We start from the raw sequence: 23,264 nt of genomic DNA, 5'->3' as shown, positions 1-23,264 counted from the left end.
AGGTGAGTGGGGGAGGGGAAGAGGTCATCCTAGTAGAGGAGAGAACAATGTGTATGAAAGCAGAGAAGTGGCAGGGAAGGAGAAGCTGAAGGAAGTACAGTATAGCTGGAGCAGAGATGAGAAACAGAGCTAGAGAAGTAGATGGGCATCAGATAATGAAAGACTTTCTAGGACATAATAAAGAAGTTGCCCAAAGTAAGAGGAAGCTGTGAAGGGGTTTCAGGAGGGGTATGGTGTATCATGGTTAAATTTTAGAATCATCTTTCTGGCTGCTGTGAAAAAATGGAATGCTATAGGTCAAGAGCAGATGCAAAGAACATGTAGTAGCCATTCTCACTTGATTAAAGGGAAGGAGATTAGGAGGGACAGAAGTTATCAATTATGCAGGAGAATCCTGGAGCAAGTGATAGTTCCCATCACTGGCTGCATTCCACATCATACCCTTAGTTCCTGACAACCTAAAACAAGAACTTTCTTTGTTTTTGACAGAGTGACTTCTTCTGACTTGAGCCTACAGCGTGCTTTGAGAAATCTGCCACCAGGTAAATACAGAACAAAAGTTTTCAGATTTATTTATTTATTTTAAAGGCTTTATTCATTTATTCATGAGAGATACATAGTGAGAGGCCGAGACACAGGCAGAGGGAGAAGCAGGCTCCCCGCAGGGAACCCGATGTGAGACTCGATCCCGGGACCCCAGGATCACGCCAAAGGCAGATGCTCAACCACTGAGCCACCCAGGCGTCCCAAGTTTTCAGATTTATAAGCCACACTTCTCTCCCAAGACTCCCTAAGACCTAAATTCAACATCTTATCTTATCCTTGCATGGCCCTAGGAGTCAGCTGCTGCCTTATTCCCATCTTGTACATGAGGAAATTGAGGCACAGAGAGGTTAGGCAACTTTATTAACAAGCACAAAGATGTTTATCACAACATAAATTATAGTAGCCAAATGAAACAAAGAGGAGAGAATCCAAACATCTAACAGTAGTTAAATTGTATCAAATCAATTATGGTAGATAATTTGATGGAGATATTTTACCAATATTCTTTATCAGATTAAGAAGTTTCTTTCCTACTCCTAGTTGATTAAAAGTAAATTAGCTCATTATGCTAAGTGAAATAAGTCAATCTGAGAAAGACAATTATATGGTTTCACTCATATGTGGAATATAAGAAATAGCACAAGGGACCATAAGGGAATGGGGGAAACTGAATGGGGAAAAATTAGAGAGGAAGACAAATAAAACATTTAACCATGTTAAATCTGGGAAACAAACTGATGGTTGCTGGGCAGGGGGAATGGGATAACTGGGTGACCCTCATTAAGGAGAGCACATGATATGATGAGCAATGGTGTTATACCATATGTTGGCAAATTGAATTTAAATTAAAAAAAAATAAAGAAGAAATGAAGAATAAATAAATAAATCTTTAAAAAGACTTTTAAAAAAGTAAATTAGTTCACCTGCACATTGAATTTTATTGAATGTTTTGCTAATCTACTGAGGTGATCAAATGATTTTTATCCTTTGATAAAAATTTTACTCATAGTAATTTACATGTATGGATTTTCAAGTGTTAAGCTATCTTGCATTGCTAAGATAAATCCAACTTGGTCAATGTACTTTATCCTTTCTGTACTCAGTGAGATGTAGTTTCTAAATTATGTCCTGAGATTGGCTAAAATTTTCCTGTCTAGTATTTTCCCTGTCAGGAATGGTTTTCAAAGTATTAGAATTACTGGCTACTTGATTGGGTGATGATACTTGACACTAAAACAGTCGGGGCATGGTGTTTTCTTTGAGGGAAGAATTTCACCTACTGTTTTAATTTCTGATTTATTTAGATTTTATATTTCTTCTTGAGTCAGTTTTGGTAAGTTTTGGTTTTGGCTATCTTTACAATTTCTGTTGGTTTTGTATACAGGAAGGGAATTTCTGAGTCTTGGAGTAGGTATATGTTCAGCTGTATCAAACTCTATCAAAGAGTTTTTCAAAATGTTTGCATTAATTTAAAAATTTACATGTCCATCAGGAATATGTGATGGTTCTGATTTTCCATATTTTTTCTAATACAAGATATTTTTTGTTTTGTTTGTTTGATTGGTTGTTTTTTTTATTAAAGCTCTGTTGGGGGATCCCTGGGTGGCGCAGCGGTTTAGCGCCTGCCTTTGGCCCAGGGCGCGATCCTGGTAGGCCCGGGATCGAATCCCACGTCGGGCTCCCAGTGTATGGAGCCTGCTTCTCCCTCTGCCTATGTCTCCGCCTCTCTCTCTGTCTCTCTCTGTGACTATCATAAAAATAAAAAAAAATAAAAAAAAATAAAAAAATAAAGCTCTGTTGGTAGGTGTGTAGAATCATATTGTAGTTTTAATTTGTATTTCCCTGACTGATATAGTTGAGTACATTTTCATATGTTAATTAACTGTGTACTTTGTTTTATGAAAGTCCCTTTCAAATCTTAAAAAATATTGAGGTGAATATTCATGTCTTTTGAAAAAAATTGAATTGTCTTATTGAATCATCTTTCTAATTGAATTGTAGACATTTTTAATAATATGTATTTTGGATTTGAGCTTTTGCTAGATGTATGTGTTGTAAATATATTCTCTTTTTCCTGTGGTTTACCTTTCACTCTCTTAAATTCCTTTAAAATGGTGCAACTGGTACAAAGGTAAAATGGCTTTTTTCTTTTGTGGTTGACACTATGTGTCCTATTTAAGAAATCTTGGTCTTATTCTAAGTTCAGAAAGATGTTTTCTGTTTCCTCCTGAAAGCTATATTATTTCACTTTTACATTTTGATTTATAATACATCTGAAATTGATTTTATTGTGTATGATGTGAAGTAGAGGGTCAAGATTAATTTTTCTTTGTGGATACAACTTGACCAAGCAGCATCCTTTTGTACAATTTATCTGTTTATTTATTTTGGTTTGGCCTTCTGAGGAATAATTAACACACAGTAAAATGCACTCTCTTGAAATTTATGATTTGATAAGTTTCAGCAAATGTATAAAATCATGTAACCACCAGAGTAACAATGCAGAGGATAGCCAACACCTGAAAGTGCGTTCCTTGGCAGTAGATGTACTTTCCCTAGTGGCAGCCCTGACAACTACTGATCTGATGTCTGTCCCAGAATTTTCTCTTTTCATAATATGTAAGTGAAGTTGCAGAGTATGTAGACTTTCGTTTCAGACTTCTTTCATTTAGCATAAAGTTTTGAGATTCATGCATGTTTTTGCCTATATCAATAGTTTTTTTCTTTTCTATTGCTAAGTAGAATTCCATTGTGTGAATGTACCACAATGTGTTCATCCATTCATCAATTAATGAACATGGATTGTTTGTAGTTTTTGGTTATATGAATAAAGCTACTATAATCTTTAGTTAATGGATCTTTGTATAGATATATGTTTTAAGTTACTAGAAGTAGGATTATTGGATCATGTGGTAAGTATAGCAACTATATTTTTAGTACTATTTGAGAAAAATTCCTCTGGCTGTTTTAAAAGTAACTGTATCATTTTGCATTTCAGTCATCAATACATGAAAGTTTAGATGTTCCACAGCCTCCCAGCACTTGATATTAATTAGTCTTTGTAATTTTAGCATTTTGTGTTGGTATACAGTGGTACCTCATTGTAGCTTTCATTCTCATTTCCCCAGTGATTAATAATGTGAACACCATTTCATATGCTTGTTTACTGTCTGTATATCTTCTTTGGTGAAGTGTCTGTTCAAATTGTTCACCCATTTTTAAACTTACATTACCTTTCTGTTACTGATCCATAATTGAATATATTAGGGATATAAACCCTAGATCAAACATGTGCTTGCAAATACCTTTTGCCAGTCTGTGGCTTGTTTCTTCATATTCTTAAAAGTGTCATTAAAAGAACAGAAGTTTTTATTTTTCACGAAGTTCAGCTTTCAAGTTATCAATCTTTTTCTTTTATGGGTATCAGTTTTGTGTCCTAAGAAATCCTTACAAGGAGTTGTGTTAATCTTGTTAGCAGATGACAAGATCGGTAGTTAGTAGAGACTTAGTAGGGTGGGGTTGAGCTTCTGGTTGCTGTAGTTACCTTCAGTCCACTAGACTCCACCATTCTCCACTGGTGGCCAGTAGTTACCTTATGCTTAGTGTGGCTGGTGTGCCAGAGGGCTTTTCCCACTGTCAAACTCCATTCTCTGCTTTCAGCAGACCTGCCACACCTGCTCCACTGAATCTCTCCACGTTGGTGCTCACCTAGGAGTAGAGTGTTCTTGCTCAGTGCTCAGTGTAATGCAGTGGCAGTGGTGGTGGGGTTGTCAGTTCTGCTGGTCCAGCCTCAGTCTTGGGCAGGCCTGTGTGTCTACACTTTGGGACCTGACCTTTGTCTCTGTTCCTCCTCTTCTTCATGGCAGCCAATCTCTGCCTTGTGTCTCTGGGTGTCTTAGCGGGAGACGGCTTCCTGCCCCTCCATGGGTTATAGCAGACCTCTTCTTTGTGTCAGGACCAGATTCTGAATTTGAGAGTTTGTTGTCCGTCCATCAGGGCAGATAGCTTTTGCTTCTGCCTTTCTCAAGAATCGGTGGATCTTTGCTTGGATCTTCGGAGTAGGAAGGTTTTCTGCTCCTTTCCCAGTGGTTTAAAACTCTTGCTTGGGCAGCCCGGGTGGCTCAGCAGTTTAGTACCGCCTTCAGCCCAGGGCCTGATCCTGGAGACCTGGGATCAAGTCTCACATCAGGCTCCCTGCATGGAGCCTGCTTCTCCCTCTGCCTGTGTCTCTGCCTCTCCCTCTCTCTGTGTCTCTCATGAATAAATAAATAAAATCTTTAAAAAAAAAAAAAAAACACCTCTTGCTTAACGTGGAATAAAGTTGTGAGAAGTGGATGGGTTTCTTGGTCCTTCTAAAGGATCACTCTTCTGTCTCCGACCCTGCCCTTAATCCTTCTCAGGAGTAGCACTGGAAACCTATGGGAAAACAAGCTTGAAAGAGGCTCCCAGGGACTCCATACTGTCATGCTAGCACACACTAGCCCTTGAGGACTCATGAACATTTTGGCTGTTTTCTTCCTCCCTGCTTTTATGATGACTACTTTCTCCGACAGCACTCTGTCAAAGGCGACAGTCTGTGTGTCCCATCTGTCCTTGGAGGTCCATGCCATTCTCTAAATTAGTTCACCTGGTTGTCTTGTAACCTTAGCTCTTCGACTGGCTCATAACAAGTTATGCTTCTGTTGATTATGCAGCTTTTTCTGGGGTTTTCTGTATCTTCAGTGGATACAGAACGATGTTGCAGCTTTCTAAGAGCCACTGGTATTAAAGGAACACTTAGATTGTAAATAAAAATGCCAGTCAGAAATGGTGGAAAGCCGAATCAAAAGAAGGCAATAAAACCACAATCCAAAACTTAATGGGAAAGCTGAGAGGCTTTAAATTTTCTTCTTCTCTTGGGTTGGCTCTACTTGGTATTCTCTTTAACTTCTCAGGAAGTAACTGCCTACAGTGGCAGGAATCACACAATAGAATAGCTTGATTCTGAGGGCTGGGGTGAGGAAAGGAGGAAGAGTGCCTCTCTCTGCCCTTGTTGCCTTTCAAGAGAAGGAGAGGAGAAAGAGAGTCACGGGAAAAGAAGAGGACAGAGACCATAGGCAGGCAACTGCAGAGGTTTGTAGCTTCTCAGAAAAGGGGTGTAAAGTGTAGTATCCTGAAGAACACCTGATGTCCACAGCACCTAGGAGTCCAATATCATGATTCCCCAGCTATCCCAGGAGCAGTCACATCATCTTGTAGCTTAGATATGTTTAACCCTCTGCATCCTTGCTATTCCAAAGGTGGTCCAGGGACCAGTAGCTGCAGCAGCAGCCGCTGAGGGCTTATTAGAAATGCAGAATGCGGGTCCCATTCAGACCTGCTGAATCAGAACCTGCATTTTTAAAAATTTTTATTTATTTATGACAGTCACAGAGAGAGAGAGAGAGAGAGAGAGAGAGAGAGGCAGAGACACAGGCAGAGGGAGAAGCAGGCTCCATGCACCGGGAGCCCAACGTGGGATTCGATCCCGGGTCTCCAGGATCGCGCCCTGGGCCAAAGGCAGGCGCCAAACCGCTGCGCCACCCAGGGATCCCCAGAACCTGCATTTTAACAAGATCCAGAGGGATTTTATGCACTTGGATCTTTGAGAAGCGGTGTTTTACATAATCACTGTTTCTGTTTCTTTTCATTTTTAGCCAACTGTGCTTTTAATAATGAGATTAAAATCCTTCAAAGTCAAAATATTGTGAAGGTAATCCTACCTTAAGAATAAACCAGGGACATAGTGAACAAAATTAAGGCATTTAAATGAATTTTCTAGTTAAATTACTGAATTTAATTGAACAATAATCATTGATATGCATACTTAAAACTTCTTATTTTCAAATTCTTTCTTGAGTTTTGGTTCTTAGCACTCAAAACCTTGACTCTTGTAGCAGGGATTTTTCTGTTGCTTCTTATAAAGGTGTTTCTTAGACCTATGTAGTCGGCCTCATAGAGGCAGTCTGGCATTCCTCTCCACCTTGGTTTCAGCTGAAGAAACAGGCTCCTGCATGAAGCTTCTATTGTTGCTTCAAAACCAGGCCCAAAGGGTCCTAGCAAGGATCCATCCCTCTGTCAAGGTGCTTGCCAAGAGCCATCAGCTTTCGAAGCTTCCCAACTTTGAGTAATTTATGACGCAACAATGAGACTGTGTTGCCAGAATTTGAATTTTCTTTGTTTTTTCTCAACTTTCAATGAAAGTTAATTTTTACATTTATCCCAGTTCTTAAGTTGTTCTCTTTCCTTTGATACCGTAAAAAAGCCAGCCGCGATCACTGGATTAGAGTGTCTGCTTTCCTCTTATTTTTCCTTTTGCTTTCTACCCAGGTATTTTAAGGCCTGCCTGTCCTACCCCTTAGTGGGAGACATGAAGTCAGAGAGATCTGGTGATATTATTAATTTGTTTTAACATGCTTTTTTCACCATGGGACCATCATGTATGTGTTCTCAGCAGGTTGAGGAGGGCACAAGGTCATGGCTCCTGATGGAGGCAACCCAGGCAAAGAGTTGTCTCAGTTGTCCAAGGCCACTGAATTCTACTTTAGTGTCCGTGGTCAGCCTTAGCTGCAATCTGGGAAATGGATCTTTGAGTTGCGCATATTACTGCTATGAAGGAAATCAGGGCTAGCTTTGCTATGGGTGAGGAACTAAATGCAGACTGTAGACAAGGAGCTAAATCTTGGCTTTATTCTCAGGGATGCTGGGTTGGAGGAGCTTAAATTATGGTCAGGGTCAGCTATAATCAGGTCTCCAATTACTTTTGCTGCTGAAATATTCTTTCATGGGAAAGAAAAATAAATAATACTGAGGCCAGAAGTAGAAGGGAGGGTGCCCAGACGTCTGAGTTCTTTCCTTCACTCAGTCTCAGCCACTTGAGAAGTCACCCCCTGGAGGATGAGTGAAGGAATGCAGCTAAAGGAAGCAGTCACCTTCCAGTAGTTTTCAGAAGACAGTTTTATGTGCCCAGAGAATGGTGCTGGGGAGGAGAGCATGGTGCACCTCTGAATAATTGTTATATCCATATGTGTGTGTCCTACACACACAAAAACACACCCATGATCTTAGCATATATTATTCCCTAGTGTGACACAGCTGTGTTATATTTGTTTCTTTATATACTTTTCTCAATGCCTGTCGTTAATGACCTTGTAGTATAGACAGTAATCGGCTATAGGAGTTGAGAAAAGGGAGAGTCACAGGCACTGAAGTTTGTGAATTCCTCACACAGGAGATGCAGACAAAGTGTATACATTGCAAAGAGTGGGTAGCATTATCCCAGGAAGAGAAGGGTGATTTGTGGTGAATGTAGGATGGGCTGTAGCCAGCAGACTTCTAGTTACTTTGGGAGCACACTGAAGGGCTCTTCATAGGGTCTCCTCCATTGCTACACAGCAACGCACCAACCGACAAGCTGCTGCTACTCCCCTAACCCATTGGTGTGCAACAGGGTCTGGCCCCTTTGTGCAGCCTTTTCATCCTTGACTCCTACAGTCATGCTGATTTGAAAACCCACAACAAGAAGCCCTGCTCCCTACACAAGGCTCAGCTCAGGCTTGTGAGCTGACAGCTAATTGTCGCTGCTGATTGCTTTGCTGACAGTGCTTTGTGGCTATTTTGGTTTTTTGCAAGCATTCTTTAATTAGAGGAAATGACATCGTGAGCTGTCCAATCAGTCTCTTGTCGGATATTATTACATTTGTAGGAGAATCAGGCAACATTTAGGTTTCTTCCTGCCAAGCTGATATGAGGGTTGTGGCCTGTGGTGCATTTGGCTTGGCAAAGCAGTGACCCCCACCCAGCTCTGAGACAGGTTTGCCACTGGTGTGAGGGAAGAACATTTTTCATTTCTAGTGTTAGCTCAAAGTGTGCAAGGCTCCATGGGGCCCCCTGTTCATGCAGCAATGTCACACTGAAAATTTATGCTTCATAGTGACTATTGCCCTGATAGGATGTTGACTCTTTTCTCTCTGCAAATGAGTTATATCAGGATTCTTCTGATATTTACCTTTCTGGTTAACATGGAAAGGTGCTTCTATTTTTCCCTGAAGAAACACAGATATGAATGGCTTCTATTTGATGAAGTTTTAGAGGTGGTTTTTCACGTAGTAAAGAAAGTGAGATCTTACTACATTGCTTTAATCAATAGGAAGAAAGAGCTTGTTAAAAATTATTCTGAATTATAAAATAAGTTTGAAGAGCTTTACAACTCTTCACAAAGTAACTGAAATCCACAGAATAACTTTTACTAATTGTTTTTTAAGTATGACTGCCTTCTAAAACTACTTTACTGAATGTTTTATTTTGGAATAGCTGTGTTTATTTTCATATGAACCATGTGTGAAAATTTGAAAAATCAGTTTATCTAATGCTGATAGATAAACTGCATTTTATGGACCTTATTTAATTATTTTTTTTTCCTAAGTTTTTTGGTTTTGGTATTAACTGCCTTGCAACAAGGATTATTAAGCATGCTAGGGTGTCCTCAGGGTTAGCAAAACAGCCTGAGTTACAGTTCCTGCTCTCTAAAAACTTACCTTCTAATTGGGAAACTAACATTCTCTAGTAGTCCTTTCGGCATGGCTTCTTCCACACATCTCTGTGGTTACATGGTTTTTCTCCAGGAGTGTTGAATATTGGAGCAGAGAACACAGAATACAGGGTGGATCCAGGGTTAAAAAGAAAAAGACAAAGATAGTTAGGGTTCTGTGGAGAGATCATAAGCATCTCAGATTGTGCCCAGAAGGAAAGGAGGCCAAGGGGTGTGTGTGGGTGCGGAAGGGTGGGAAAGATCATGAAGATGGAAGAAATGATTAATGGACATGGTGGGTGTGTGGACACCAAAGACAGAAGGACTCCATGAGGTCAACATGGGGCAAGAGAGATAGAGTAAAATGCTATCTATTTTCTCCAAGTCTGTCTGATCTCTTCAACCAAAGGGCAAAATGGGCCAGGCCTGGCATTTCTTTTTGTGTCTTTTTTAGCTCTTGGTTTGCTGTGATACTCTAGCACAGGCTTCCTAAATGTTTCCCAAAGAAATTCAGCTCACTCTTGGGTTTTGTGAAGATCATTTGAGGTCATTATCAAATTTCTTTCACACATATGGAAATGATTGAGGTACTCATTTATTCATGTCTATGGTGACCCCCAAAGTGATTCCTGGCATAATCTGAGGGTGGCATGAACATGCCCATGTGCTCTATAGTGAAAAGGAAGTCTCTGTCATCTGATATTTGTTCATTACTGTTGGGTGAAGGGAAAATATCATCCCTAGAGAGACAGTTTAGGTAGACTTCAGAGAGTCCCACATGCCAGCATGTTACTTTGCTTTACCGATAAAGCCAAAAATGCTGTTTCTTTATATAGGTCAATAGTTTTCCTTTTCCTTTTCAAGATTTTTCAGGCTAAGTGCATTTGAGGCCCAAGTGAACAACTTAAACTTCCTGATCTTCTTACTGTTCCCCTGCTTAACATTCAACTTTTTCTTGGGTTTATATTTAGCTGAAGTAATCTTGATGAAAGACTTCCACAACTGAAGTCACAGCAAAAACTAGAGAATAAAATTTTAATTTGGAATAAGAGCTAAAATGTCACAAGATAATTCCTATACATTCTTGTATATTTCATAATTAACCTGCCATTCCCTGGGCATTATGCCCCCTGTGAGTTCTTTGCAATGGCATCTTACATTCACTTGGTTATCCTGGTGCTGGTCCCTTGCTGGGACACAGCAGGGGCTCACAGCTGTATGTACATCTGTGGCAAATGTGTCAGATGTTCAGTTCAAACACACCAGAAGTGACTCTAGTGCAGATTTTCTTAGGTAGCATTTTCAGGTTCCTTAACCTGTACCCCAGACACCACAGACTTGATCAGAATCATGCAGTTACCATGGTATCTAGAGAGCCCTTTGAAACTCATCGACTTCTCCAGGCAGAGAAAAAGATGGAAAACTGCTCTAATAGAACATTTTCTACCTTAGAAGCTGAGAATAGACACTATATCTGAAACAGAAAATCTGATTTTTCAAAACTTCTCTCAAGCATAATCTTTTATAACTGCTGAAAACTGCTCACAGGTTTTGTATGTACTAGCACTGACTTTAACAGATTTTTTTCATCACTGATCTGGAAGCTTCTTTTTGAATAAAATAGAAATGTGAGTGGCTCTGGCTAAGATATCCTTTTCAATTGTAGAGAAGAGTTAGACTAACTGGGCTCTCCTGTTTGTTCAGGGAGAGTGAAGCAAAAATGGGTCTAGCTGTGAATAAAATGGCAGGCCTGCTTTCTTCACAGGAGACTTCTCCCCCTGATAAGTTCTTTGATGCTAATTTAATTCTCACTACTTACTAACTCCAAAGCAACAGAGTTTATATCTTTGAAAGGGTTGCTTTTTATAAAATCTTGTCTGAAATTTCTGCTTAATGGAAAGGCCACTGAACCATTACCTTTCTGGCTTAGAGTTAGTAGACAGGGACTGTTTAAGTCATTAATTTGTATCGCTTGACATTTTTATAACACTTTACAATGTTCAGAGCACATTTACATCCATTGTTATTTGAGCTATGTAACAGCCTTTATAAGGCAAAGAGAAGTTTTGGGTTTTTTTATTCCCCCCCCTTTTTTTTTTTTTGGAATGACAGGAGAGTGAGAAAGATTATGTCTCCTTTAATTCATTGTTAGATCTCCTTCTTCCTTCCTTCATTGTTAGATTTCCAGGGTCTAGACTAGTGCTATATCACATAGTAGGTGCTCAATGAACATTTTTGTTAATAAACAAGTAATAATAATGATAACATTTTCACTTCTACTTTTTTGCTTCTTACATTGGAAACATTGTACATTCCAATGGCATAGAAAATGCTGAATATAAGCGTTACAGGCTACTGAAAATAAATAGTGACATGGGTATAGTGGGGAAGTACAGATTGTCAGTTCATCAAAGTAATGGGTGAAGAATACTGAACTGAGCTGTAGAAAAAAACACAGAAGACACTGAAAATATAGGTCCTGCCTTCAAGAGCTTGAAATCAACTTGGAGAAACCCACCATGGAAAAGATGAAGAAAGTCACTCAGTCTGTTTGGTTGGCCCTGCCCTCTTAGAAACTTGGGTGGAAAAAATAAAAAGGACATGCATTGAAAAAAACCTTGATCTCAGAGGGAGGAGGAAGTAGAAGAACTCTACTGTCACTTTCTTTGTTTGGTTCTATAATTACCTGTACCCTTTCAAGTGTTTTTATGCAAGAAACTAAATGCAGAGACTGGTCGAGGGATGAATCATTCATCCCTAATTAACTGGCATAGAAGGTGAACTTTGACAAAGCTTCAATTGGCTCTTTTCCTTAAATAGTCAAGTAATTATGCTGTAATTTAGCATCAGTAAACAAATCTTTCCATCCTTATCTCAACCAGAACGAATAGTTTCCAAGTCCCTTAAGGATGGTACTTTTCAAGTACCTGCTGCTTGAGTACCTGCTGCTGAAATTCTGATTCAGGGGCTTGATGCAGAGCCTGGGAGTCTGCCCCCACCCCCACTGCCTTTTAGTATACATGCTATTTTGGAATAATTTTATATTCATAGAAAAGTTGCCAAGATAATACAGAAATTTCCTTTATTTCCTTCACCTAGCTTCCCCTAATGTTAACTTCTTAAATAACCAGAATACATTTGTCAAAATTAAGAAATTAATATCAGTGTAATAATGCTAAGCTACAGACTTTATTCCAGTTTCATCAGTGTTTGCACTAACATCCTTTTCCTGTTCAATCTAGGACATTCCATTCCATTTTGTCAACCTACCTCCTTCATCTCCCTGGATCTGTGATAATTTCCTTGGATCTGCATTTTTAAACCCCAAGTGGTTCTCAGATATAAAACTCAACACCCATTGCTCTTCCAAAGCCAGGGACACACCTGGACACATCAGACAAATGCTAAGAATCCTGTGGTGAGGGTGGGTAGGAGGGAGGGAGAATGTGGGTTGGGGGACCTCCCCTTGCCTGAGGAAACCTTGTGTTTTTCATTCCAAGTCATGCTCCCATTGGTTAGGGACCCAGCAGGAAACAGAAGGCACACTCTGGAGGACTCTGAGGAGAATTGAGCAAAAGTACTATTTACAGAGGTGTAGACAGAGTGAAGGGAACAAATAAGGGATACTAAGACAACCAGGAATGCCAGGAATGCTTAGCAATGAGAAGCTTCTACTCTTTTTGGAATGGGGGCAAGAGGAGCAGTAGTCAGGGATGTGTAGTTGGAGAGCCAGTCACTGCCAGAACTGTAGGATTCCTATGTTCAGAGGACATGGAGGAGGGAGACCTGGGTCTTTATCACACTACCCTGGTCTCCTGTTGGTGCCTCCCATTGGCAGAACTCCATAAGGAGCCAGAAGGCAGGGGATTAGGCAACATAGTTCCTGGGCACAGAGAAGGGAGGGATAGGTGGAGAATGGGTATGGACAATGGATTTAGAGAGGGGTGGAGGTGAGAACCAGCACTGTATAAAGCAAAATACAGAAGAGATAGCCTGATTAGTTCATTGTGGCTGAGTTAAAATGTGTGCTCTGCTTATTAATTCATAGCTACTATGTCATTAGGGGTCCGTAGCTTAATAAAAAAAAAAGAGAGAGAGAGAGAGTATCCAATAAAAACATTACATTTAGCCTTGGAAACTGTACAGTTTATCAGCTTGTTGCAAAATCAACAAATATTCTTTTGGTAGATTAATGATATAAAAAGAAAGGTAGCCTCCAGCTAAATAAATAAATATCCAGACTGAAGAAAAAAAGTCCCACCTGAGATATGGTCATAGAACTGATCATGGATTTCGGTGTCATATACCAACTTGTATAAACTGGATAAACCAATGCATTAAGTTTTTTTTTTTTTAATTGGCCCTAGTTTTTGAAAGGCATTATCATCACCCTTTCTACAGTATAGTGAATTGAATTCTGGGCACCCCAAAAAAAGATTCAGACAATGTTCTTCTTTTCCTAATTGCCAAAGAATAGGGATGGATAAAAAGCTCATCTTTTTTCAAGCATCCATGTGACTTATGGAGAATCTCTAGTCTTTAGAATTGGCTTTCCTGAGGTGTATCCAATGGGAATTTACTGATGGTAGAGATGAAAAGTGTATATTTTGCCCCCTCATTTCAAAAAAAGAGTAGAAGTTACAAAGGATGAATATTAGCTATATTTTACTGCTGTTGACATTAAGCTTCACATTAAATACATTTTTCCCAAACAGAAAGCTTGGTGGAGGTTTGTTTTGCGCATGCATGTTTTTTGCAGATATTGGTCTTCTCTTGTGTTTGCCCACCATCCTCAGCCAGGGCATAAGCTCTTCTATATTTATTTTGCACAGTAGTTGCATTGGGATCTTGGCAGGAAACAGAATTTGCCTCAGAGAGTTTGAATTAAGAGAATTTAATGACAGGGCTGTTGCAGACCTGTTGGCAATGTTACAGAAACAAACAAGGGCTGGTTCAGCACCCAGTAACCAACAGCAAAGGGGAAGCCATTGCCCAGGCTGAAGGGATAAGGGGAACAAATAGTGGAGTCCAGTGAGGGTTGTAATTAAGGAGGAAGGGTCACTCAACAGAAGCCATAGCTGTAAAGGGAGAAAACTCTTGCCAGACACTGAAGTAAAATAGGGGGAGAGTAGGGGAAATAGTACCACACTGCTCTCTTCCCACCTTCCTGTATTTGACTGGTGCTCCCCACTAGTCAAACTCAACAGGAAGCTAGAGGCCCAGGGTGTATAGGTGATCACAACCCCTAACCCTACACCACCCCTACTCCACCCGCAGCCCTGGACAGGAAAGGTGAAGTATGGTTGGGGATGTTGTAGAGGGGGAATTGGGAATAACCAGCAAAATGATCCATTGTCATTGAGCCCCTAGAATGATTATTTTGTGACATTAGGTTTGGAGAAAATGCAAAGTGGATGCATTAAATTAATAAGCAAATTAATTTTCTATAAAGCCAGTTTTCCCTAGCCTGCTCTGAAGTTTTACTACATAAAGTTTTCTAAAGTTTCTTTAGTCTCACTGTGTGGTGAGAAACATGTTGACCTTTAATATAATATGGAACCTCATTTTGACCTCTGGGGGCCCTGAGGGAGGGAGATCAACATAGCTTGTGTTATTGGTTGTCCCAACTGCCATTCTCAGAGTTCAAATGTGCAATAGTTCCCTCTTATCCATGATTTTGCTTTCCATGGTTTCAGTTATCTGCCATAACTGTGGTCCACAAGCTGATGATCTTCCTTCTGAGTATCCTCAGAAGGTCGCTAGTAGCCTAATGCTACCGCATAGTGCCTGTGTCATTCATGTCAATTCATTTCATCACGGGGACATTTTATCATCTCACATCATCACAAGAAGAAGGATGAGTATGGTAAGATATTTTGAGACAGAGAGGAGACTGCATTCACATAACTTTTATTTCGGTATATTGCTATAATTGCTTTATTTTATTGTTATTGTTAATCTCTTACTGTACCTATTTTATAAATTAAACTTCATCATCGGTATGCATGTATGGGAAAAAAACCCCATAGTATATATATTGTCTTGGTATATCTGCAATTTCAGGTATCCACAGGGGTCTTGGAACACAGTCCCAGTAGATAAAGGGAGACTACTATATGCTTTTATTGTTTTAATGGGTTGTTTCCGTTGAAGCGAAATGTAAGTACCAAATAATCATTTCCAGTTGTTCATTGATTATTCGTGCATAAATTATTTAATGAGAATGGACCCAGATAACCAAGTGATAGGTTCATTTCTGGGAAAAATGTTGACTCTAGCCCATACCCCCCAGTTGGAGATTATTTGAAAATAAAAGCAGAGTAACAAAACTATCTTCAAGGGTTCCGGTAACTTGAACCAACCTGGTCTTGGGCTCATTTAAGAATTTTTTTCCAGGAGGCTCAGAGAAAGAGAACTGAAAATAGACTGGTTGAAGCAATTTCAGTAAAAGGACCTGAAAATGTTTTCTTTAGCGCAGGGTTTTTAGTGAGTGACAAGTCAACAGTGCCCAGAAGATTGCATTATTGGGAAAAGAAGTTCATATTTGATTTTCCTTTTCCTTGTGGGCTATTTCTCTTTAATGCATTCTATCGAATCTTTAAATGTGATGCATGACAGTCTATCAGTCTCCTCTATTTTCTGTAATATTTTTGTCTATATCACACACTTTTTCTTTCCAGATTTGTGATGGATTCTTAGGCAGGGCTACCTTCATCTAAACGGCTCCAGAAAAAACATAAAATCATGCTCTTAAACTTCAAGGGTCTTTCATAGCTTAAATGATTTAATTGCAATTTTGAGCAAAACTAAAGAAAAATCTGTTGATTATGCTTTATATGAGGGGAATGTCATCGCTTTAAGTGGCTAGAATCAATAAGCTGCTGATAGTTACTCGAAGGGAGTACTAAGACTTAATTTGCCTTTACTGATCTGACCTAGGCAGGGCGTTAGAGCAGGTAGGAAGTGGTTAGTGCTAGGCTATGCTACCTACTATAACTTAAGAACCTGAACCCATGGTAACAGGCATTAGTATTGATATCAAGATCACTTCTGTCCTTGCAGATATTTTTGTCTTGTGTCAGGATCTTTTTCCAATGATCCCGTGGAGGTAAACACTGATGCATCTTTCTTTAACTCTGGTGCCTTCCACACTCCCTCAAAATCAATTAGTCACTATGATCCTAGCTTTGCAAGAGAGACTCATTTCCTTTCCACTGTCATTTCAATAGGCAAGGACCCTCCTAATGGCCTAGTTATTGAGATAACCTCCTGCAAGGCTGCCAGCTCATAGTATTAACTTGCTTCTAGAAAGGAAGCTTCCTAGGCCATCATATTTATCAGGATCTGCCTCTGCTCAGAAACTTTCAGCCAGTTATCACTTACAGAGCAAAATCCCTGTCAGTAACCAACTAATAAATTTCCATGAGCAGCTGCTGTGGGCAAGGCCCTGTGCCTGGTGCTGTAGGAACACAGACCATGTCCACTTACCTGTTCACTTTGTGTCTGTCCTTGATTAATTTGTCATTTCCTATCAAGCAGGAATTATACTTGCTGTGTATAAGTGCACAGCAGCAAGATTGGCTTCTAATCAGCATTCCTGATTACATATTTTTTGTCGAGGATTACTATAAGTTATGCAGCTTGGAAAACTATAATACATAGTCTCCTCAAGGCTCCTTGGTGTGGCTCCTAATATTTCTGAAACTTTCTGTTTAGAATTATCTTCTGAACTGTTAAGTTGTAAAAGCAAGAGTCTAATTACTGCATTCTTTTGTTCAAGACACAATTTGCAGAATGCCTGCTTAGTAGTAGGTGCTGTGCCAAGACCTTAGCATGCTAAGATAAAAAGTCCACCAAACAAAGACTACCAGGGATACGCCATAGTCAAACAAACAGGTTTATTAGCTTGAAGCAGCAAGGGAGAGCACATACCATAGAGGGTTGTAGAGCATTTCAACTGGGTGAAGATGGATTTTAGGAAAGAATATCTACAGAGTTTGTAAAATGAATTAGTCATAGAATGGTCTTGGCTAGAGATTGGTCAGAATTTATAAAGTACGAAATTGCTGAAACAGTCAGTGGTCTTTAAGACTTATGGCTTTGTGTGGATTATTCTTAGACTAGATTGTCTGTGGTCTTATTTAGAATATCATTGGTCTAAATGAGCAGGTGTTAAAGAGTCTGAACTTAGTATGTCTTGTGTGTCATGGTTTGGTACAATTTTTCTATTTTTGTGAATCATAGTACAATTTTGCAAGTGTGGTTTCTGTTTCAATTTTCAATCCTCCCTCACATCCTATGGCCAACTAAACTGGTTTTCCCTTTTTTAGAAGAATAATGACAAAGCTCTTGTCCTCAAAGAATTCTCAGCCTAGGTTATTATAATATAATTGGACATATTCCATAATAAGATACAAATAAGGTGTTACGGAGTTCAAAATAAATAACTTCAAGAAAAAAACTATCATTTTGTTGAAATCCTAACATATACAAAGCTCCACATATATTATATACAAAGCAAATAACATGCATTATTTTATCTAATCCTCAGCACCCATATGAAATTGGTGGTACTTTTCATATCCTCAATTAAAGGCAAGAAATTAAGATGTGAAGAGTTTAAATAACCCACTCAAGCTGGCCACCCAGCTAAGGGATGATAGATCTAGGACTTTATTAAACAAACATTCACTAGATACTGTTCTAGGTGCTTTATACAATCCCCAAAATAGGCCTTTGTAGTAGCTACTGCTTTTTATCCTATTTCACTAATGAGGAAGCTAAGCAATAGAAAGTGAAGTAACCTATCTAAGGTCACAGCTTGTGACCACATTATGGAGGTGGGGCTCAGACCTGGGCAGCTTTCTTCCTGGTCCATGCACATCACTGCCTTGTCTGCTGCTTTTCTTGAGTCCTTGTCTTTGGCTTCTTACTTCTGTGTTCTTTTTTTTTTAAGACTTTATTTAAATTCAAGTTAGTTAACACGTAGTATATTATTAGTTTCAGGGCTAGTAATTAGTGATTCATCAGTTACATATAATATCCAGTGCTCATTACATCAAGTGCCCTCCTTAATGCCCATCACCCACTTATCCCATCCCTCTGCCCACCTCCCCTCTAGCAACCCTCAGTTTGTTCCTTAGAGTAAAGAGTTTCTAATGGTTTCCTTCCCTCTTTGTTTTTATCTTATTCATTTTTCTTTTTTTTTCTTTTCTTTTCTTTTCTTTTCTTTTCTTTTCTTTTCTTTTCTTTCTTTTCTTTTTCCTTTCTTTCCCTATGTTCATCAGTCTTGTTTCTTAAATTCCACATATTAGTTGAATCATATGGTATTTGTCTTTCCCTAACTGACTTATCTCATTTAGCATAGTATATTCTAGTTCCATCCATGTCACTGCAAATGGCTGGATTTCTTTCTTTTGAATGGATGAATAATATTCCATTATATATATCACATCTTTTTTATCCATTCATCAGTTGATGGACATCTGGGCTCTTTCCATGTTTTGACTATTGTGGACATTGCTGATATAAACAATGGAGTGCATGTGCCCCTTCAAATCACTATTTTTGTATTCTTGGGGTAAATACCTAGTAGTCCAATTGCTGGGTTATAGAGTAGTTCTATTTTTAACTTTCTGAGGAACCTCCATACTGTTTTCCAAAGTGGCTGCACCAGTTTGCATTCCCACCAACATTGTAGAAGGTTCCCCTTTCTCTGCATCCTTGCCAACATCCATGGTTTCCTGAGTTGCTAATTATAGCCATTCTGAACAGTGTGAGTTAGTAGCTCATTGTGGTTTCGATTTGTATTTCCCTGATGATGAGTGATGTTGAGCTTTTTTGTGTGTGTATCTGTTAGCCGTTTGTATGTCTTCTTTGGAGAAATGTCTTTTCTTGTCTTCTGTCCATTTTTTGACTGGATTTTTTGGTTTTTGGATGCTGAGTTTGATAAGTTCTTTATCAAGTTTGAGTACTAGCCCTTTATCTGATATGTCATTTGCAAATATCTTCTCCCATTCCATAGGTTGCCTTTTAGTTGTGTTGATTGTTTTCTTTGCTGTGCAGAAGCTTTTGATCTTGATGAAATCCCAATAATTCATTTTTGCTTTTCTTTCTTTTGCCTCTGGAGATGTGTCTAGTAAGAATTTACTGTAGCCATGGTCAAAGAGGCTGTGTTCTCCTCTAGGGTTTCTGATGGATTCTTGTCTCACATTCAGGTTTTTCATCCATTTTGAACTTATTTTTATGGATGGTGTAAGAAAGGGTCCAGTTTCACTTGCCTGCATGTTGCCGTCCAGTTTTCCCAACACCATTTGTTGAAGACATGGCATTTTTCACAAAGCTGGAACAAACAGTTCTGAAATTTGTATGGAACCAGAAGAGACTCTGAGTAGTCAAAGTAATGTTGAAAAAGAAAGCCAAAGCTGGAGGCATCACAATTCCGGACTTTGAGCTTTATTACAAAGCTGTAATCATCAAGACAGTGTAGTAATAGCACAAAAACAGACATGTTGATCAATGGAAAAAAATAGAAATGGAACCCAGAAATGGACCCTCAACGATATGGTCAACTAATCTTAGACAAAGCAGGATAGAATATTCAGTCACCTCTGTGTTCTTAACTACTGTACTATTTGCTTTATTGGCAGAGGAAAAGCTTCATAGAAAGGTTGACATAACTGGGGTATAGTGATTAAATGGGATATTTCTGGACAGACTAGGGAGAAAAGGCTGTGCCATCCCATTTAGGAAGAGTAACGTGCACAGAACTCTGGGAGCAGGAAAGGCTCTACTTGTTCAGAGAATGAGGAACTTTGGGTACATAGGATGGGGGAGTGGTGGAAGCAGATAGAGCTGGGCACATGTATTGGGACCAGGCTGGGATTTTACAGTAGTTCCTCATGCTTGGCCAAAAAGATGCTCTTCTCTTCATCTATTACATTTGGCTCTGAGGATCTGAATGACCATTCTGGTCATAATGCATCTGCAAAGAGATTTGTCATTACCAAAGGTACTCCTGCTGGTGGCAATTCCAAATAAGTTCCAGAAATCTATTAAGCAAAGGAAACTTGAGGGGGAAAAATTGTTGCCTAGAAATACCTTGAGATGATTGCTTTGAAGAGCATAACATTCCTTTGAATGTCTATGTCCCTTGTAAGTTAAAGAAAAAAATATGTCATTACTTTCAATCAATCCAGAGTCCTTAATAGCAGCTTTTATTTATGGAGTTATGGAGCTGACATGCATTTAATCTTTATATCAATCGCATAAGGTAAATACATTGTTCATGTCCCACCTGTATAGATGAAGAAATTGAGGCTCAGAAAACTCATGAATTTTGGCACATCATATCATGTATCCTCACTCTGTGTTACTCCGTGGACACCAAGAAGTAGTTCAAAAAGCTGAGGCTGAAATTCTGGCCTTCCTTGGGCAATGGGGAACCCTCAGGCTTACTGGGACATGAATTCATCAGCCAATTAGTAAATACATTTGTATTGACCTTTCTTAATAGAAAGTGATTTCTAGAGGTTTGCTTATTTAACTAATGACAAGTGCCTTCATTAGGAGGGTGGGCACAGCAAGGTCTTTGCTGACTCTGGACAAGTGATAATCTTGTTAATTTTGGCTATGGTACCCCAGTTCTTCACAGCATCAGGGAAAAAGTGGTAGCAGTAGCTAATGAGCCTGGACTGCACAGTTTGGAAATGAAGGAGTGATTTGTTATCATTTTCTCTATACAGTATGCTTGTGAATTAATTGTATTAATTAGTTGACTTAACCTAAGAATGACCAGTCATTTGGCCTTATGTTTGTCCCTATCAGAGGCAATGTTAGATAGCATGGCCAATGAGGACCTGAGATGGTGTTATGCCATCAGATTCTGAATCCTGATGCTCGGCTTATCTTGGGCAAGTTACTTAAACTTTCTGCACCTCAGTTTCTTTATTTCTAAAATGAGACTAATAAGAGTGCCTACCTCATAGGGTTATTTTGTAGATCACCAAGAAAATCCTTGAAAATTGCTCAGCATGATTCAGTTCATAATAAGGACTCAATAAATGATAAGCAAATATTGAGTGAGCACTTGTTCTGTGCCAAACCTGGATATGGTTTTGCACTGCACAACTCCCAGGGAGCCTTCCACATAGACAGCCATGAGAACATCACCCTCAGAGTCACACAATGTAATGGCACTGTGGCAGGACCCACCCTAAGCACTTTACATATACATATTTTATAACTCTTTAATCCTCATGGCAGCCTGTTATTAATCCTGTTTACAATTTAGACACATGTGAGAATTACCTTGCCCAAGTTTAACTAGCTAATAAGTGCCAAAGCTGAGATGTTGGCCATTTATATTATTGTGGTATAGAGGAGCATGGTTGACAGCCACAAAGTGGAGGGCTGGTCTCCTTTGTAGCTTGGTGTGCTTCATCAACCCATAATCCATTGGTTGTCCTTATGTTTTTCAATCTTTTTGAAGCAATTTATATTTTTGGCCTTTATAAGTAATACATATAATTTTAGCTTCATAATGGAAATTCATTAATTCACTTGACCTTGAGAAAAGTCATACAAGTTTCCTTGTCATAATTTAATCATATGTGATTAGGATTGAGGGAGGGATGGAGGAAGTGAGGGAGAAAGAGAGAGAAAGAACAAGCCCATTGAACATTTGCGTAATACCAGCAGTCCTACCTGCCTCTCCATCAGGACCAGGTCACAGCCCATGTGCTTTGATCAGATGGCTTCACTTCTCACAGGACATCCATGGTATGAGATTCTTGCCACATGGAGTTTTAATAATATACTTTTCATACAACATGGCCCCAAAATGAAGCCAGGTAGTTCAGCTGCTACTCAACCAAGGAAACAGAGATTTATGCCAGTGCTGGAACAAAAACCAGCTGTGTTAAAATTTTTGACAAATGGTATGGCGAGGTCCCAGGGAGACACCTTCCTGAGGGACTATTGAGGCAACTGCCCAAAAGAGATCCCATTTGCTCTGGAGGGTGGGCAGTGAGAGGTCAGAAGCACAGCAAGTGTTTTAATGTATTGACTGTGCCTTCTGATTGGTCCAGGTTCTGTGTGGCTCCTGGTTTGTCCACAGACATCCTATAAAAAGCACCTCCAGGTTTGTTCCATTCTCCTTTGTTTTCTCTTTTCTGTGGCACCCTCTCTTTACCTGAGCTCTTTATTTCCTTATCTCTTTGGCCTGTCTTTTCCTTGGTTGGCATCCAAACTTTGGCCCTTCTTGGCCCTTCCTTGAACTCCCCTGGCTCCTATAAGCCTGCGGGGCAAACTCAGGCACACAAGTTGGTACTATTTATGTCAAGAAGATAACTTTTGCAAACTTCTGCATGTTTTAAAATTATTTTTTTCTCCCAAAACTTTACTGGAGAGGCAAAAGTAAGAATATTTCAGGATTAGGGGTTTTGTATTAGTAGGATTACAATGGAGATAGATCAGTGTTGAGTTCCTTTCTTCTTAAATTCTCATCCTGTGTGGAACCCTAAGGGTCTTAGCCTCATGGGAACAAGCAGCATTAGTGGTTTTTCCATGAGAGATTCAGGGGCACATGATAAGTTATAGCAGTTGTGACAAGGCTGTGTCAACGTCAAGTCAGTGTGGTTTCTCTGACTTACCACAGTGAGGCTATTCAGGACACCTTCAGCACTGGAGAAGATGAATCTTTTCCACAAAAATGGCATGTTATCTATACAATGCCCAGCCAAAGAAGATGAGTCAGTATGCTCTGTGCCATCTCTAAAAAAATAACAAAATATGTTTTCTTTTCTACTTCCTAAAACCAAAATAAACTACTTCCTACTACTATCATTCACAGAGCCAGATGGAGAGAAAGCATGTTTTCATCTAGGACAGAGGGAATCAAAATGGCAAGACTGGCAGTTGGTTTGAGGGCCTGGCCCATAGTGGGCAATTGGAGAATGTTACTTCATCTGCTATTTGCTGAGGGGAATTGGTTCCATAAATTACTTTTATAGTTGTCTATTACTGAAATGGTGTTTGGAGGCTGTGTTTAGGAGAATGTTATTCACCCTAAATCCAGGCTAGTCTAAGACAATATGACTTAGAAATGAGAATACAGATTCTGAATTGGGCCTATTTTCTCATCTTTCCTACATGATTGATTTGAATTCAT

General features: G+C 39.4%; 1 protein-coding gene across 7 annotated transcripts in view; it reads left to right on the top strand.

Annotated features, from left to right (window-relative positions):
* Positions 1 to 23,264, top strand: part of NCALD (neurocalcin delta) — a 370,293-nt gene that overhangs the window by 114,176 nt on the left and 232,853 nt on the right. For all 7 annotated transcript variants that reach the window (XM_038555233.1, XM_038555230.1, XM_038555228.1 and 4 more), the window contains exon 2: positions 490 to 542. The gene's annotated coding sequence lies outside the window, so the exon portion shown is untranslated. The remainder of the gene's footprint in view (positions 1 to 489; positions 543 to 23,264) is intronic.

This window comes from Canis lupus, chromosome 13 (assembly GCF_011100685.1).
Source record: "Canis lupus familiaris isolate Mischka breed German Shepherd chromosome 13, alternate assembly UU_Cfam_GSD_1.0, whole genome shotgun sequence".
In the NCBI taxonomy this organism is placed as follows: domain Eukaryota; kingdom Metazoa; phylum Chordata; class Mammalia; order Carnivora; family Canidae; genus Canis; species Canis lupus.
This window is presented reverse-complemented; position numbering and strand designations above follow the sequence as displayed.